At 36.6% G+C, this 13,381-nt stretch overlaps 1 protein-coding gene and 1 long non-coding RNA gene across 2 annotated transcripts in view; one reads left to right on the top strand and one right to left on the bottom strand.

The window, feature by feature from the left end:
• The window catches only part of RNF20 (ring finger protein 20), a 28,131-nt gene extending 27,985 nt beyond the window's left edge, over positions 1-146 (bottom strand). The window contains exon 1 of the mRNA XM_007499643.3: positions 9-146. The gene's annotated coding sequence lies outside the window, so the exon portion shown is untranslated. The remainder of the gene's footprint in view (positions 1-8) is intronic.
• On the top strand, positions 98-6,367 carry LOC103095280 (uncharacterized). The gene is made up of 3 exons (XR_008913506.1): positions 98-229; positions 4,244-4,573; positions 6,021-6,367. It is a non-coding gene; the product is annotated as an uncharacterized LOC103095280 (long non-coding RNA).
• The last annotated feature ends 7,014 nt before the right edge of the window (positions 6,368-13,381 follow it).

The raw sequence follows: 13,381 nt of genomic DNA, 5'->3' as shown, positions 1-13,381 counted from the left end.
TCACTTACCCTAGCGTGCCTGGGCCTCTCTATGGCCTCTCACCCCTGACCTGGGGCGGGGACAGAACTAAACTTCCGGATGAGGGACATGATCCCGGAAGAAGGGAAAGAACCAAGTCGTCCCCTTCCTCCCAGAAGGCAAGTTAGACCGGACGGATGTGGCTTTTTCCGCCGCAAACGTACAAACAATGACGACGAGGTTCTAAGAGAAGTGTTGACTTCCCTCCTAGGTGAGCACCAATCCCTACGGAGGGGGCACGCCCCTTTGGTTGGTGAATTCGAGCCCGCGCTTGAAAAGCTTTCTATCTATTGGCTGATGTGGTTGCCAGTCCTACGGCACAGGGATGGATTAGGGATTGCTCAGGGGAGTATGGCAAGTCATTCTGTAGGAATATCTGCTCGGGTGCAATATCTGTGGGGAGAACTGAGACTTGGGTAAAAACAGCATGGGGAAAAGAATTGAGGAGAATGGGTATCTGAAGAAGTGGGGAGCAGGTTTGTGACTAGGAAACTGAATCATTAGCTAGTTATGTTACCTTGGGCAAATCACCCATCTTCTCTGAGCCTCACATTTCTCAGCTGTAAAATTAGATGGTCGTACTTGAAGACTTCCAAGGGCTCCTTCCAGCTTTAAAGCAATGGAACTAAGAGGGATTCAGTTCAATGAACTCTCTAAAAAAAGGTTTAATACTAATATTAGGATAAGGGAAAGACTGGTGATTTCATCTATAAGGAGCTCCCAGATGTGGAAACTCGATTTACTAACGCCAATCTGCATCTCTTCAGCCATTTGTCAAGAATACTTAAATGTGAATTGACTTACCTAGAATCACACAGCCAACTAGGTGATCAGGAAAAGCTCCTTGTAGAAATTGGCACCTTGGACTAAAAGATGTTAAAGTTTCCAAGAAACAGAAGAAAGCTAAATTGGAGGGAGGAGGAAGCTTGTGTATAACCATGAAAAAATATGGACTCACATGATCAAAAAGCATGTATTTATGTGCTTACTATATGCTAGGTAATTGAAGTAGGTATTAGAAACAAAAACAAAAGTAGTCTCTGTTCTCAAAGAAATTACTTTCAGGAGAGATAACTAAATCAGTACCTAAAAATAACTACACAGCAGGCCTAATCAGCCTAACCTTAAAGGAAAGGCTATCTAGAAGCTGGGAGAACTAGAAGAACTTCCTGCAAGAATTGATAAAGAATGGGGGCAGCTGGGTGGCTCAGTGGATTGAGAGCCAGACCTAGAGACAGGAGGTCCTAGGTCCAAATCTGGCCTTAGCCACTTCCTAGCTGTGTGACCCTGGGCAAGTCACTTGATCCCCATTGCCTAACCCTTACTCTTCTGCCTTGGAACCAATACACAGTATTGACTCCAAGAAGTTAAGGGTTTAAAAAAAAAAAAGAATTGGTAAAGAAGATTGCTTTTAAAAGACAAAGTTTAAAAAAAGAGCATTTTAGATTTGAGGATGGGCAGTATAAAAGCACCAAGAGATGAATTATTCCGTGTGAGAAATAGCAAAAAGAATGCAAAAGGGAGTTATTTTTAGGGTTTAAAAACTGAAAAAAAATTAGGGGCTAAGTTTTAAAGTGCTTTTAAAAGATTTTTTAAAGAACAAAAAAAGATTTTTAAAACCAAATCAAACAGTAGAGGGGGGAAAATGGAAAAAAGAAATGAGCCATATAAGAAAATAATGAAAAGGGAATCAACAGCTTAGTAAGAGATATAAAACATCCCCCCCCCACCAAAGAAAATAATCCTAGAGGAAAAAATAGATATTTAATGAAATAGAGAATTTCACACATTGCTATTTAGAAGAAAAAAAAGCTAAAGAGAAAATTTGACAGACACGGGTCTCAAGAAATAATTAAAAAGGTAAAATGTATGAGAAATCATAAGGGATTTTTAAAAAGTTAAACTATTTGCTATTATTGCTATTAAACTATGTACATGGGAAAATGACATGTTACCCCTCAGAACTTAATCATTAATGGAGGTCTTAAAGGGAGTTTAATTAGACTGAGGGGGTATGATTCTGTTGTGTTGAAATGATCTCAAAAGAAGAATGGAAGGATGGAGAAGAGAATGCATTGGGATTTCAGAGAAGGAAGAATGGGAGAAATTATCTCAAATAAATAGATCACAAGGAATAGTTCATGAAATGGAGAGGGTTATGAGGGAGTATGCAATGCTTGAACTCCATCTTAAACTGAACTGGTTCAAAGAGAGAATAAGAAGATGCAGGCACACATATACCTGGGTGCACAAATTAATTTTAGGAAAAGGAAATAAGAGAAAGGAGGGGCAGGCATAAGAGATAAAAAGAGAGACAGTGAGTAGAAACAAGACAGACTGTTAAAGAGGAAATAGTAAAAAAGAGAAGAGAAGAATAAGTTTAAGAAAACAGGATAAAAGGAAATACACAGCAATAATAATTGAGAATGTGAATGGAATAAGCTTAACCATAAAAAGAAAAAGAATGGCAGCATGGATTAGAAACTAGAATCCAACAATGTATTATTTACAAGAAATATCCTGGAAACAGAAAGATACACAGACAGTTCAAAATAAGAGGCTAGAAAAGAAGCTATTATGCTTCCCCTGAAGTAAAAAGCCACAGATAGCAATCATGATATCAGATCAAAAAGCAAAAATAGACATAATTAAAAGAGAAATTACATTTTGTTAAAGGGATACCAGAGACAATGAAGCAGAAATACTGAAAATCAAAGGAGAAATTCACAAAATTGAAAGAAAAATCTTAAACTAACAAAACTAGGAGCTAGATTTAAAATATAAAAAAATCAATGAACCATTAGCTAATGTGATTTTTTTAAGGAAGAAGGCCAAATTAACATTATCTAAAATGAAAAAGATTAATTCACAATCAACAAAAGAAATAAAAGCAATTATTAGGAGCTGTTTTGTCCAACCACATGCCCATAAAACTGACAAACTAAATTAAATGGATGAACTTTTACAAAATAGAGATTACCCCAATTAACAGAAATAGAATATTTAAATAACCCTTTCTTAGAAAAATGAGCCCTAAATAAGCTTCCCAAAGGAAAAAAAACAAACAAACTCAGAATCAGATAAATTTATAAGCATTGTCAGATTCTTAAAGGACAATTCTAGCACTACATAAATTGTTTGGAGAAAAATATAGTTTAAAAAGGGATCCTACAGGGTCTGGCTTCTTAAGCCAGAGAAACTATAACCAAGTAAACTAGGCAAATTTCTCTAAAGAATATTGATGCAAAAAATTTAAATAAAATATAAAAAGCATAGACTAGGGCAAGGCTGGATTTACATACCAGGAATGCAGGGATACTTAAATAATAGGAAAACTATAAACATAATAGAAACAAAAACAATAAAAATCACAATTTCAACAGATGCAGAAAAAAGCTTTTTGTAAAATACATTCATTCCTGTTTTTAAAAGTAGAGCATAGGAATAAATGGAGCTTTTATTAAAATAAGGAGTATCTAAAACCAAAAGTTAGCATTTCCAGTAATATCAGATATGAAGCAAGGGAGTCCATTTTTGCTATTCTATTCAATAATGTACTATAGCATTAAGACAACAAAAAAGAGATTGTGAATATAGACAAAAAAATGAAACTATCACTTTTTGAAGATATGATGATCTACTTAGAAAACCATAACTGAAAAAACTTCAGTAATTTTGTAAGATATAAAACTAACCCACAACAATCATGGATATTTCTACATGTTAGCAACAAAATCTAGCTAGAAGAGATAGTGAAATTCCATTTAAAATAACTGGAGACAATATAAAATACTTGGAAGTTTTCTTGCAAGACATATAAGAACTATTTGAACACGATTACAAAACATTCTTCAAAGATATCTAAATTAGCTGAACCAATAAAATAACAATAATATTACCTAAATTAATTTACTTATTTAATGTTATACCAATCAGCCTACCAATGAATTACTTGATAGAACTAGGAGGAGAAAAAAATTCATCAGGAGGAATTAAAGATAAGAAATATCAAAAGAATGGTGTGGGGATGGAGCCTAGCAGTATGAGTTCTCAAACTATACTCCAAAGCCTTAATAAGCAAAATGGAAATGGAGAGGTAAAACAGATTAGGTACACAATACACAGAATCAAATAAGCACTGTGACCTAGTGTTTTATAAATCCAAAGATTCCAACTATTGAGGCAATGTTTACAATGAGTTTTGTTTTTCTTGCATTCTCAATAGGTGAGGGAAAGGGGAAAGGGGAAGAGAAAATTTGGGACTGAAAATTGAATGAAAAAAAGATCTAGCAAAGGAAGCTCAAAAGGCATAATCAACTATAAGAAGAGGACCAAGAGTGAGCAGAGTCACAAAAATGAAAGTACATTCAGAAGAGACAATGGCCAACATTGTAAAATTTTGCACCCAGGTCAAAAAAAGATAAAGACTGAAGAAAGGAGATTAGATCTGTCAATCAAGAAATCATTGTTAGCTTCTAGAAACAAATAAATAGGGCATTTTTCCTGGAATATCAGTAGTGTATTGTGAACTAAAGAAAATTGGGAATCTGGAAAGGTAGGTTGGAGCCAGACTGTCAAAAGTTTTAAATACCAAACTGAGAAGTTCAGAGCAGTAATAATATAATGGAAGTCAGAATTGACTAGACCCAGATTTTACCTTTGATATATAATAACTATATAACAGTGCATAGATGTGAAAAGGGAATTCTTTGTTCCCTTTGTCTATTCTGAGTTCACACTTGTGAAAAGGAATCCTTTATTCTCTTTGCCTATTTTGAGTTAACACACCTTTTGATTGAATCAACAAAAACTTAAACTAGGTGGAGGAGCTCACAAACCACTTAGAGAATTCACACCCTTAGAAATTCAATCAGGAAACTGAACCTTTTGATGAGAAATTGACCTTTAGAGGCTTTTGATGAGTTGACACTTTCAGAGGATGAAAGGTATGAATCCAGGGGCAGTGCTAGACAATTTGGAAACTGTGATTGGCCCTTGTGAAAGGGGGAAGGGACAAGGAGCCATTATAAAAGACCCAGAGTTTCTGGGGCTAAGGAAGTCAACTCCAAGGAGTTGAACTTCAAGGAAGAAAGTAGGCCTCAGGAATCACCTTCAGCTTGAGTCATTGTCTTGGCTTACCTCTTGGAGGGAACTTGGGTGAGGGTATAGCTGGCTTTCCCTTCCTGTCTTCTGGAGAGAGTATAATTCTGGTTGAAGGTCTACAAGTCTTGGCTAAGTAGGTTAATGTCTTCTCTACCCTTTTTTATTTCTCTATTTTCACTCTTTCCACCTCTTTTGTAAATAAAAGCTATTAAAGGTCACCTTGACTTTGAGTAATAATACTTTGAATCATGTATTTTAGTCAAACCCTTCATTTTAACCCTTACATAATTTAATTTTTCTGAGCTTCAGTTTCCTCATTTATAAAATGAGAATAATTATATCTATCGTATTTATCTCACAGCATGTATTAGTTAATAAATGTAAAGTATTTTACAAATCATAAAGGCTCATATATAAATGTTCATCTTTATTATTATTTTATCCTAGAGGCAATAGGAAGCCTCTAGAATTTTGAAGAGAAGAGGCACATACACTTATGAATTAGGAAGATAATTGTAACAGCTTTATGGAGGATAGATTGTAAAAGGGAGAGACTTGAAACAGGGAGACCAGTTTGAAGGGTACTGCAATAACTCAGACATGATGTGATAAGAACCTTGAGGAAACTCTAAATGAACATCCTAGTGCAAACATCAACAACATGGAAATAGGTTCTGATCAAAGACACAAGTAATACCCAATGAAATTGTGCATTGGCTGGGGGATGGGTGGGTGGAGGGGAGGGAGGGAAATAATGTGATATTGTAACCAAGGAATAATGTTCTAAATTGACTAAATAAATTAATTCAAATGGAAAAAAAAGAGAACCTTGAGGTAAATTAATGTTAGATTGTATTATTTGTTACCAATATATTTATTGTGAATCCATATTTTCTTAGACTCCAAACTCTGAAGGTCAGGCAAAGAAGTGGCAAGTCAGCCACATTTGCCTGGCTGTAGAGAAGCACCTACCTGAGGAGTGGTCCTTCCCCGCCAAAGATGAAGTAATGTGGAAGGAGCTGAGAACTCAAAGCCTACCAGCACATTAAAATATTCATCCATTGCGCCTGCCAAGGGAGATCCAAATGATTTACTGTAAGGCCAATTAGATGGAAGGCATACCTGGGTATAAAAGACACTGGCAGCCCTTGCTTTGTGTCTTTGGGATAAATGGAGACATCATTGACCTATTCTTTATTAATAGATTGCATATTCTTATTAATAAACAATATTATAGCTGGAGAAATGTCCTCATTTTATTTATTGGTCTAAATTCTGGGCACTATAGTGGCTATATCAGTGACAAATGGAATAAAATGTGGAGGTAGAATTAACAAAACTTCACAAATGATTAGAGTTGAATGAAGGAAAAGAAAGAGAAGGATGATTCCAGGGTTGTGAACCTGGCTGACTGGCAGGATAGAGAAGTATAGCAGAAAACTGGGTTTAAAGAAGAAAATTTGCAGTGGACATAATTGAGTTTTAGATACACAACATTCAAATACAAGTGTCCAATGGGCAGTTGGCTATGTAAGACTTAGGAATTTAAGAGAGATAATAAAGCTGGATATAGATTTGGGAGTCATCTGCATGAAAGGTGATAATTGAACCCATGGATACCAATGAGATCACCAAGAATGACAGTGGGGAGAGAAGGAAAGAGAACCTATTCTAGAGTCTTCATTTATGGCCATCCAGAAATGGATGATGCTCCAACAAAAGTGTCTGAAGACAATTAAAACAGATAGGAGGATAATCACGAAAGAGCAATATCATGGAAGCAAAGGGAGGAGCAAATATCAAGGAAGAGGGGATAATTGACAACGTAAAAAGATAAAGAGAAATTAAATAAAATGAGGACTTTAGAAATAGCTGTCAGATTTAGTGGTTGAGATTGGTGGTAACCTTGGCGTATCTAGTGAAAGTGTTTTAGAAGATATTTTAAGGATTAATATAGCTGTTAGAATGGGAGGAAAATAGTTAGAAAGATACTGAGTTGAGGTAGCTAAGGAATGGATATTTGGAGAGTATAAAGGAATTAAAAGTTTAAATAAGGTTCAGAGATGAAGGTGTTAATGGGAAATGGGACAGCATGCAAGAAATGGGATGCCAGAAGTTTGAGGATTATAGATGACTACTGAGGGACTATAGAAAGGGATGAAGGAAAAGGGAAAAGAAAAGATAAGAAAAGAAGGGTTTGAGAAGGATGGCAGAACTAAATCATTTTAGAGAATGAGAGGTTTGAGAAAGAAGGAATAGGGATTTAATTTAGGATGGAAAATGGTTTGAGATAATGGAGGAGAATGAGGAAATTTTGCAAATGACTGGGAATATGAAAATAGAAAGATCAAAGATGGAAGATGAGGCATTTTAAGGGGCATGGGACATGGAAGTTTGAGGAAAAAGAAAGAATGAGGGAATTTGAAAAAGATGGAAAGTCCAAGGAGGGGTTTAAGAGCACTACGGATGAAGGATTTCAGAGGGATGATGTTGAATTCCAGGGTTTGGCCACAGTGGGGGGAGGAGGTGGTGGCATTACAAAGTGGGGCCAGACAGAGTGATGCATAATGTCCATTTATTATGACCAAAAGAAATATTTTTATAGAAAATAGAGTGCTAAGCATTACATCATATATAGGAGGCGTTTCTTTCCCACAGAATATTGTTTATCAAAAGATTTTACCCAAAACATTTCTAGGGCTCTTTTACAAACCCAAGCAAATTGAGGAAGAGTGACAGTTGATATTCTGAGAAACTTGAGGCAAAGAAAGTCTGAATCATTTAGTCATAACATTACAAAGACTTCTTTGCTCTTCAAAATGAGGAATAGCTCAAGGTTTTATTATGACCATTTGGGAAAGAATCCTTCAAAGGTTCTCCTTATCTGAGTTTCAGCCTAGACAACAGTTTGCAGCCGCAAAATTGAGATTTGGCCTTGCCGTGAAATCCCAGGCAGATTTACAGGCATGTCTTTATAGCTGCTTTTTTCTTCAGTGGGTCTAAATTGTCCTAGGTTCCTCCATAAGATGATGTAAGTGTTGAGCATATAGGGTTAAAGAGTTAAATATAGAACAACGGGGAGGAATAGAAGATAGAGAAATTGAGAGAAAGATGAGAGTTAAAAGGAATGTATGGGATTGAAAGGAATGGTGGGTGGAAGGTTAGAGGGGATGGAGGCATGAAGGTTTTGAGAAGAATAGGGAGATGGAGAGAGAATAAGAGAATAGGAGTTGAATGGAATGAGAGATAATATGAAAGCAGAGGAATGGTAGTTGAGGAACATGAAGGACTAAGATGTTTGAAGGGAATTTGGGAAAGGGTGTTTAATGAGGAAAGAAAAATGGAAAGCATAAGAATAGCTGTATAAGGGTGAACATCAATTGAGTAAATCAATAAAAATAATTCTGCCTCACTTAAATTAAGTGGCAAGATTCTAGACTCTAATTCCTAACCATGTAAGAGGAGGATTTCTCTCTTCAATCATAGACTTTGTATCAAGTGGGGAAAAAATTATTGATTAACTAAAAGTCTATTCAAATTGGTCACAGGACTTGCTAAATATCCTGTGAGGCCTGTATAAAACCAAGCATTAGAATTGATATTTAAGAGTTTGCCAGCATAAAGAACACCCATTCTAGTGAAGCCCCTGAAAATGAATCAATTTTTTTAAACCATTACCTCCTTAGTATCTGTTCTAAGACAGGAGAGTGACAAGGGACAGGTAATTGGAGTTAAGTAACTTGCCTAGGGTCACACAGCTAGGAAGTATCTGAGACCAATTTCAAACCCAGGTTCTCCCAACTCCAAGTCTTGTGCACTATCCACTGTGATACCTAGCTGCCTTTTAATTATTTTTTAATTAGTTACTCAGCCTCATCTCCCTGCCTCTTTCCTCTTAACTGGAGGAGTACCTTGTTTCCTTTGGAAGATTGGCATCCTAGCAATGACTCCTAAGCAACAGCAGCAGCAACAATATCAGGAGTCAAAGATAGACTAGATAACAATGAGGAAAGTGGGTTCAAGGTTCTACATAAGAGTTCTGTAGAAACCTACACAATATCTATAGGGAACACCCTGAGGATTATAGCAAAAACACTCCTAGGATCTGTTATGCCTTTACCATCACTCTCTAAGTTTCCCTTAGATTTTATATATACTGGGGAGAAGGATGCCCCATATTTTTGAAGGATTCATACTATATCACCTTAGGCTAATTGTCTCCTTGACTAATTGACATCAAGTAACATTCAAAGGAAAAACTATAACAGGGAGGGCTTGTTAACAATATAGTACTAGAAAAGATATACCACACTTCAGCTAGTGGCATAGTAGTTAGAGCACCAGAACCAGAGTCAAGACCTGAGGCCAGTCCAGCCTCAGACATGTAATAGCTGTGTGACTTTGGGTAAATCATTTAATCCTGTTTTGCCTCAGTTTCCTTATCTATGAAAATGAATTGGAGAAGAAAATGGCAAACCACTAGTATCTTTGACAAGAATACCCCAAATGGAGTCATGAAAAGTCAGACATGACTGAAACAACTGATCAAAAACACTAGCCACATTCTAGGAACCCAACTTGACTGTGGGAATATATATTTGTATAGTTAAAATGTACTCCATTAGGTTTGATAGCATAATAGCTGCCATGTTGACAGATCATTGTTCAGGTTTGAATACCAGGTTGACGAAAATGACTACAAAGAAGAAATTTATTGTAAGGATAAATAAGAACTAGTTGAAGTAATCTGTTCCTTATCTATAGAATGAAATCACATAAGACTCCAATCTATACAGTCATGTAACATTTATTAAGCACCTTCTATGTGCCACACCCTGTGCTAAGTACTGGGAATACAGAGAAAGGCAAAATAAAATCTCTGCTCTCTAGGAATTTACAACCTAATGTGGAGACAACACACTAATAACTACTTACAAACAAGGTATATATAGGATAAATTCATGGGAAGGCACTAGCATCAAAGGTATTGAGAAAGTCTTATAGATTTGTACATTTGTATGTAATACTAATATTTTCTATTCGAAATTAATAATTTTGTTATATGACAACTTTATATATCTTTTTTAAGTGCCCGGTAAATTGAGCCCAAGGATGAAACAGTGACCAACAATGTAACACACAGGAGGGCATTTATTAAACAAACTGCAGTTTGGGCTGAGCACTCTGAAAATGGCTGGAGTCCTGTTTCTGAGGCTTTGTAATATTTATTGGGAAAGGAAATAGGAATTTTGGATAACAGGGGGATAAGGGAGGTTTGTAGCAGGGGTATGGAGGAGGTGAGGGAGAGAGGATATATTGCTTGGTGAGTCAAGGGAGGGAGATGCCCCCTGCTGAGAGGAAACAGCAGGGGTCCGATAAGGACTATTTGTTGTAGAATGACTGAACTGATGTTCAGCTTCCTCTATGACCAGAAAAGATAGTCCACTTATCTGACTGCAAATTCAAATAATATAAAGTTTAATAATCCAGTTGGAATTGGAGTTTTTCCTTAGCTTCAGAGTATAGGGCCAGGCCCTAGAGGCTGGCAGAGGGTTTTCCCACTTTCGTCTCCTCTATATCAGTCCAGTTTTGTATAATTCAGAATCTTAGCAGTAGATAGAAAGCAAACAAGAACAGGTCTAACCTTCAGAAGCAACTGGGCCTGAATCTTCCAGCTGAACCAAGAAGAGGATGTCACTCCAGACTGGGATGAACAAGCTCTTCTCTACTCCAACACCTGGAAGCAAGTCCCCCACGGCAGGAAGGAAGTGCTAGTCACAAGACCCCACTGGCACTCCCATTTGGCTCCTTCCCCCACAAATTGTCGGTCTAATTTCCTTTCCACAATTGTCCCCTTTTTTGTGACCTTCCCAAGGTCACATATTTATATTATAGTTACTAATTTACTAAATCTACTCTAAGGAAATCTTAGCAGGAATGTTTGAGCAAGGGTAGTTTTGCGATTTTACAATAAATTCAGTACAATAAATGTTGAACAAAACTATTACAAGAAATTTGAATCTTAGTGATAATACTACTTATTCTAAGTTAAATAAAACTAATACATTATTTACAGAAATTATTTACATATAATACAACAATATACATTCTTCCATATCATGATGTCAGTTAAATAGAAATATCTATTGATCTTTCTATTTGCCTAAGACCTTATGGAACTAACTATATACATATTTACATTTTACATAAATACAATTTTAGACACTTGTTTATATAAACAAGGTCTCTCAATATGTCAGTTTGTGATTTGGTGTTTTGTGTCTAATAGTGTTATGTTGAATTAATACTTATCAAGTTTCTTCAGATTTCCACTTCTCATGTTGACTGATGGATCTCTTCTTTCTTCCATATTATGTACTGATGCATGCTATTTCCCTAATATGTGAAATTACTTTTGTTATTATTTCAACACACTCATTCTTACATATGTCTCATTTTCGATCTGTCTCTTCTTATATAAACAAATTTACAAAGTTCAAAGTCTTAGCTGTCCCATTTCAACTTTTCCTCTTTGTTTCTTGTCACTAGCATCTTTTCTTGATGCTTTTCCTCTGGGATGCTTTTCCTCTGGGATGCTTTTCCTCTGGGATGCTTTTCCTCTGGGTTGCTTTTCCTCTGGGATGCTTTTCCTCTGGGTTGCTTTTCCTCTGGGATGCTTTTCCTCTTGGTTGCTTTTCCTCTGGGCTGGAAAATTGTCTCAAACATTATGTGTCACTATTATTTCTTTGCGTTGTACTTTTTATGTTAATTAGTTTTTGTTTCCATTTCTCAGCCCTATCTGTTGTCTAATTATCTTCGATGTCTGTTACAGTGCTGTTGAACATTTTCTGGTTTCACGTGGGAACAGTGAAACCATGAGTCTTTCCCTGCAACTTTTATAGCTGTTGGGGTAGTAAGCAATACTTCATGTGGTCCAGTCCATTTTATGTCTGTAGCCAATTTTCTATTGAATTTTTTTTTTAAACCCTTACCTTCCATCTTGGAGCCAATACTATGTATTGGCTCCAAGGCAGAAGAGTGGTAAATGCTAGGCAATGGGGGTCAAGTGACTTGCCCAAGGTCACACAGCTAAGAAGTATCTGAGGCCAGATTTGAACCTAGGACCTCCTGTCTCTAGGCTTGGTTCTCAATCCACTGAGCTACCCAGCTGCCCCCTCTATTGAAATTTTTTAAGTATACTATGTCTCCTGGTTTGATGTTGTGCAAATTGTAATCCAGGGGTACTGTTTGTTGTAGCAAGCCCATTTCATACAATTCTGCTATTCTTGTCTGTAAAGCTTGTATATATTTTGTTAATTGACAATCTCCACCTATCATGGCAATGTAAGCTGGTTTACAAGTCCTTCCTTGCCATATTGCATGTCCATATACCATCTCAAATGGAGAGATGTACAAAACTCCACTGGGTCATGTTCTAAGATAGAACAGAACTAATGGCAGAATGTTTGTCCATTTTTGGTGTGTTTCGGCACAAAATTTTCCTATCAGTGTTTTAATGTCTTTATTTAATCTTTCCTCTTGCCCTGAACTTTGGGGATGATATGGTGTGTGGTATGTTGCTTGTTTTCCTAGATTTTTATAAATTTCATTTAATATTGACTGAGTAAAGTGACTTCCACAGTCTGAGTCCAATTTTGAAGGAATCCCAAATCTAGGTATGATTTCTTTTAATAGGATTTTGACCACAAATGCTGCGTTGTTCTTTTTGGAAGGAAAAACTTCTGGCCATCTAGTCAGTCTGTCTACGATGACAAGGCAATACTTAAACCCTTTGTCTTTTGGCATTTTGGTAAAATCTATCTGCATGCATTCAAATGGAGTATATGCTAAGGGACGACCTCCTAAGCCTTTGGTCTTATAAACTCCCTGATTGAATTGCATACAAATTTTACATTTTTGACAAATTCTTATGGCATATGAGGATATTCCTGGTGCAGTCCAAAATTGTCTCACTAAATCGATCACAGCTTGGGTTCCACAGTGTCCTTGTGCATGTATTGCATTGCACACATGATAAAATAAATTTTTAGGGACTTCCAGTCAATATGGCGGCTTAGAGAAAGCTAAAGTTCAGATCTCCGGAAAACCCTTCCCGACCGATCTCAAACTATAAGCTCCTAAGGCGCTGAAATTCAAAACAATCAACAGCATAGACCCTGGGAACCCTCCTCCTGGACCTGGACCTGGATCAAAAGGTACGCCCCCCCTCAAAAGCCAGAACCCGAGATCACTCGGACCC

Source organism: Monodelphis domestica, chromosome 7 (genome assembly GCF_027887165.1).
Source record: "Monodelphis domestica isolate mMonDom1 chromosome 7, mMonDom1.pri, whole genome shotgun sequence".
Classification (NCBI taxonomy): domain Eukaryota; kingdom Metazoa; phylum Chordata; class Mammalia; order Didelphimorphia; family Didelphidae; genus Monodelphis; species Monodelphis domestica.
Note: the sequence above shows the minus strand (reverse complement) of the source record. Positions and strands in the feature narration are given on the sequence as shown.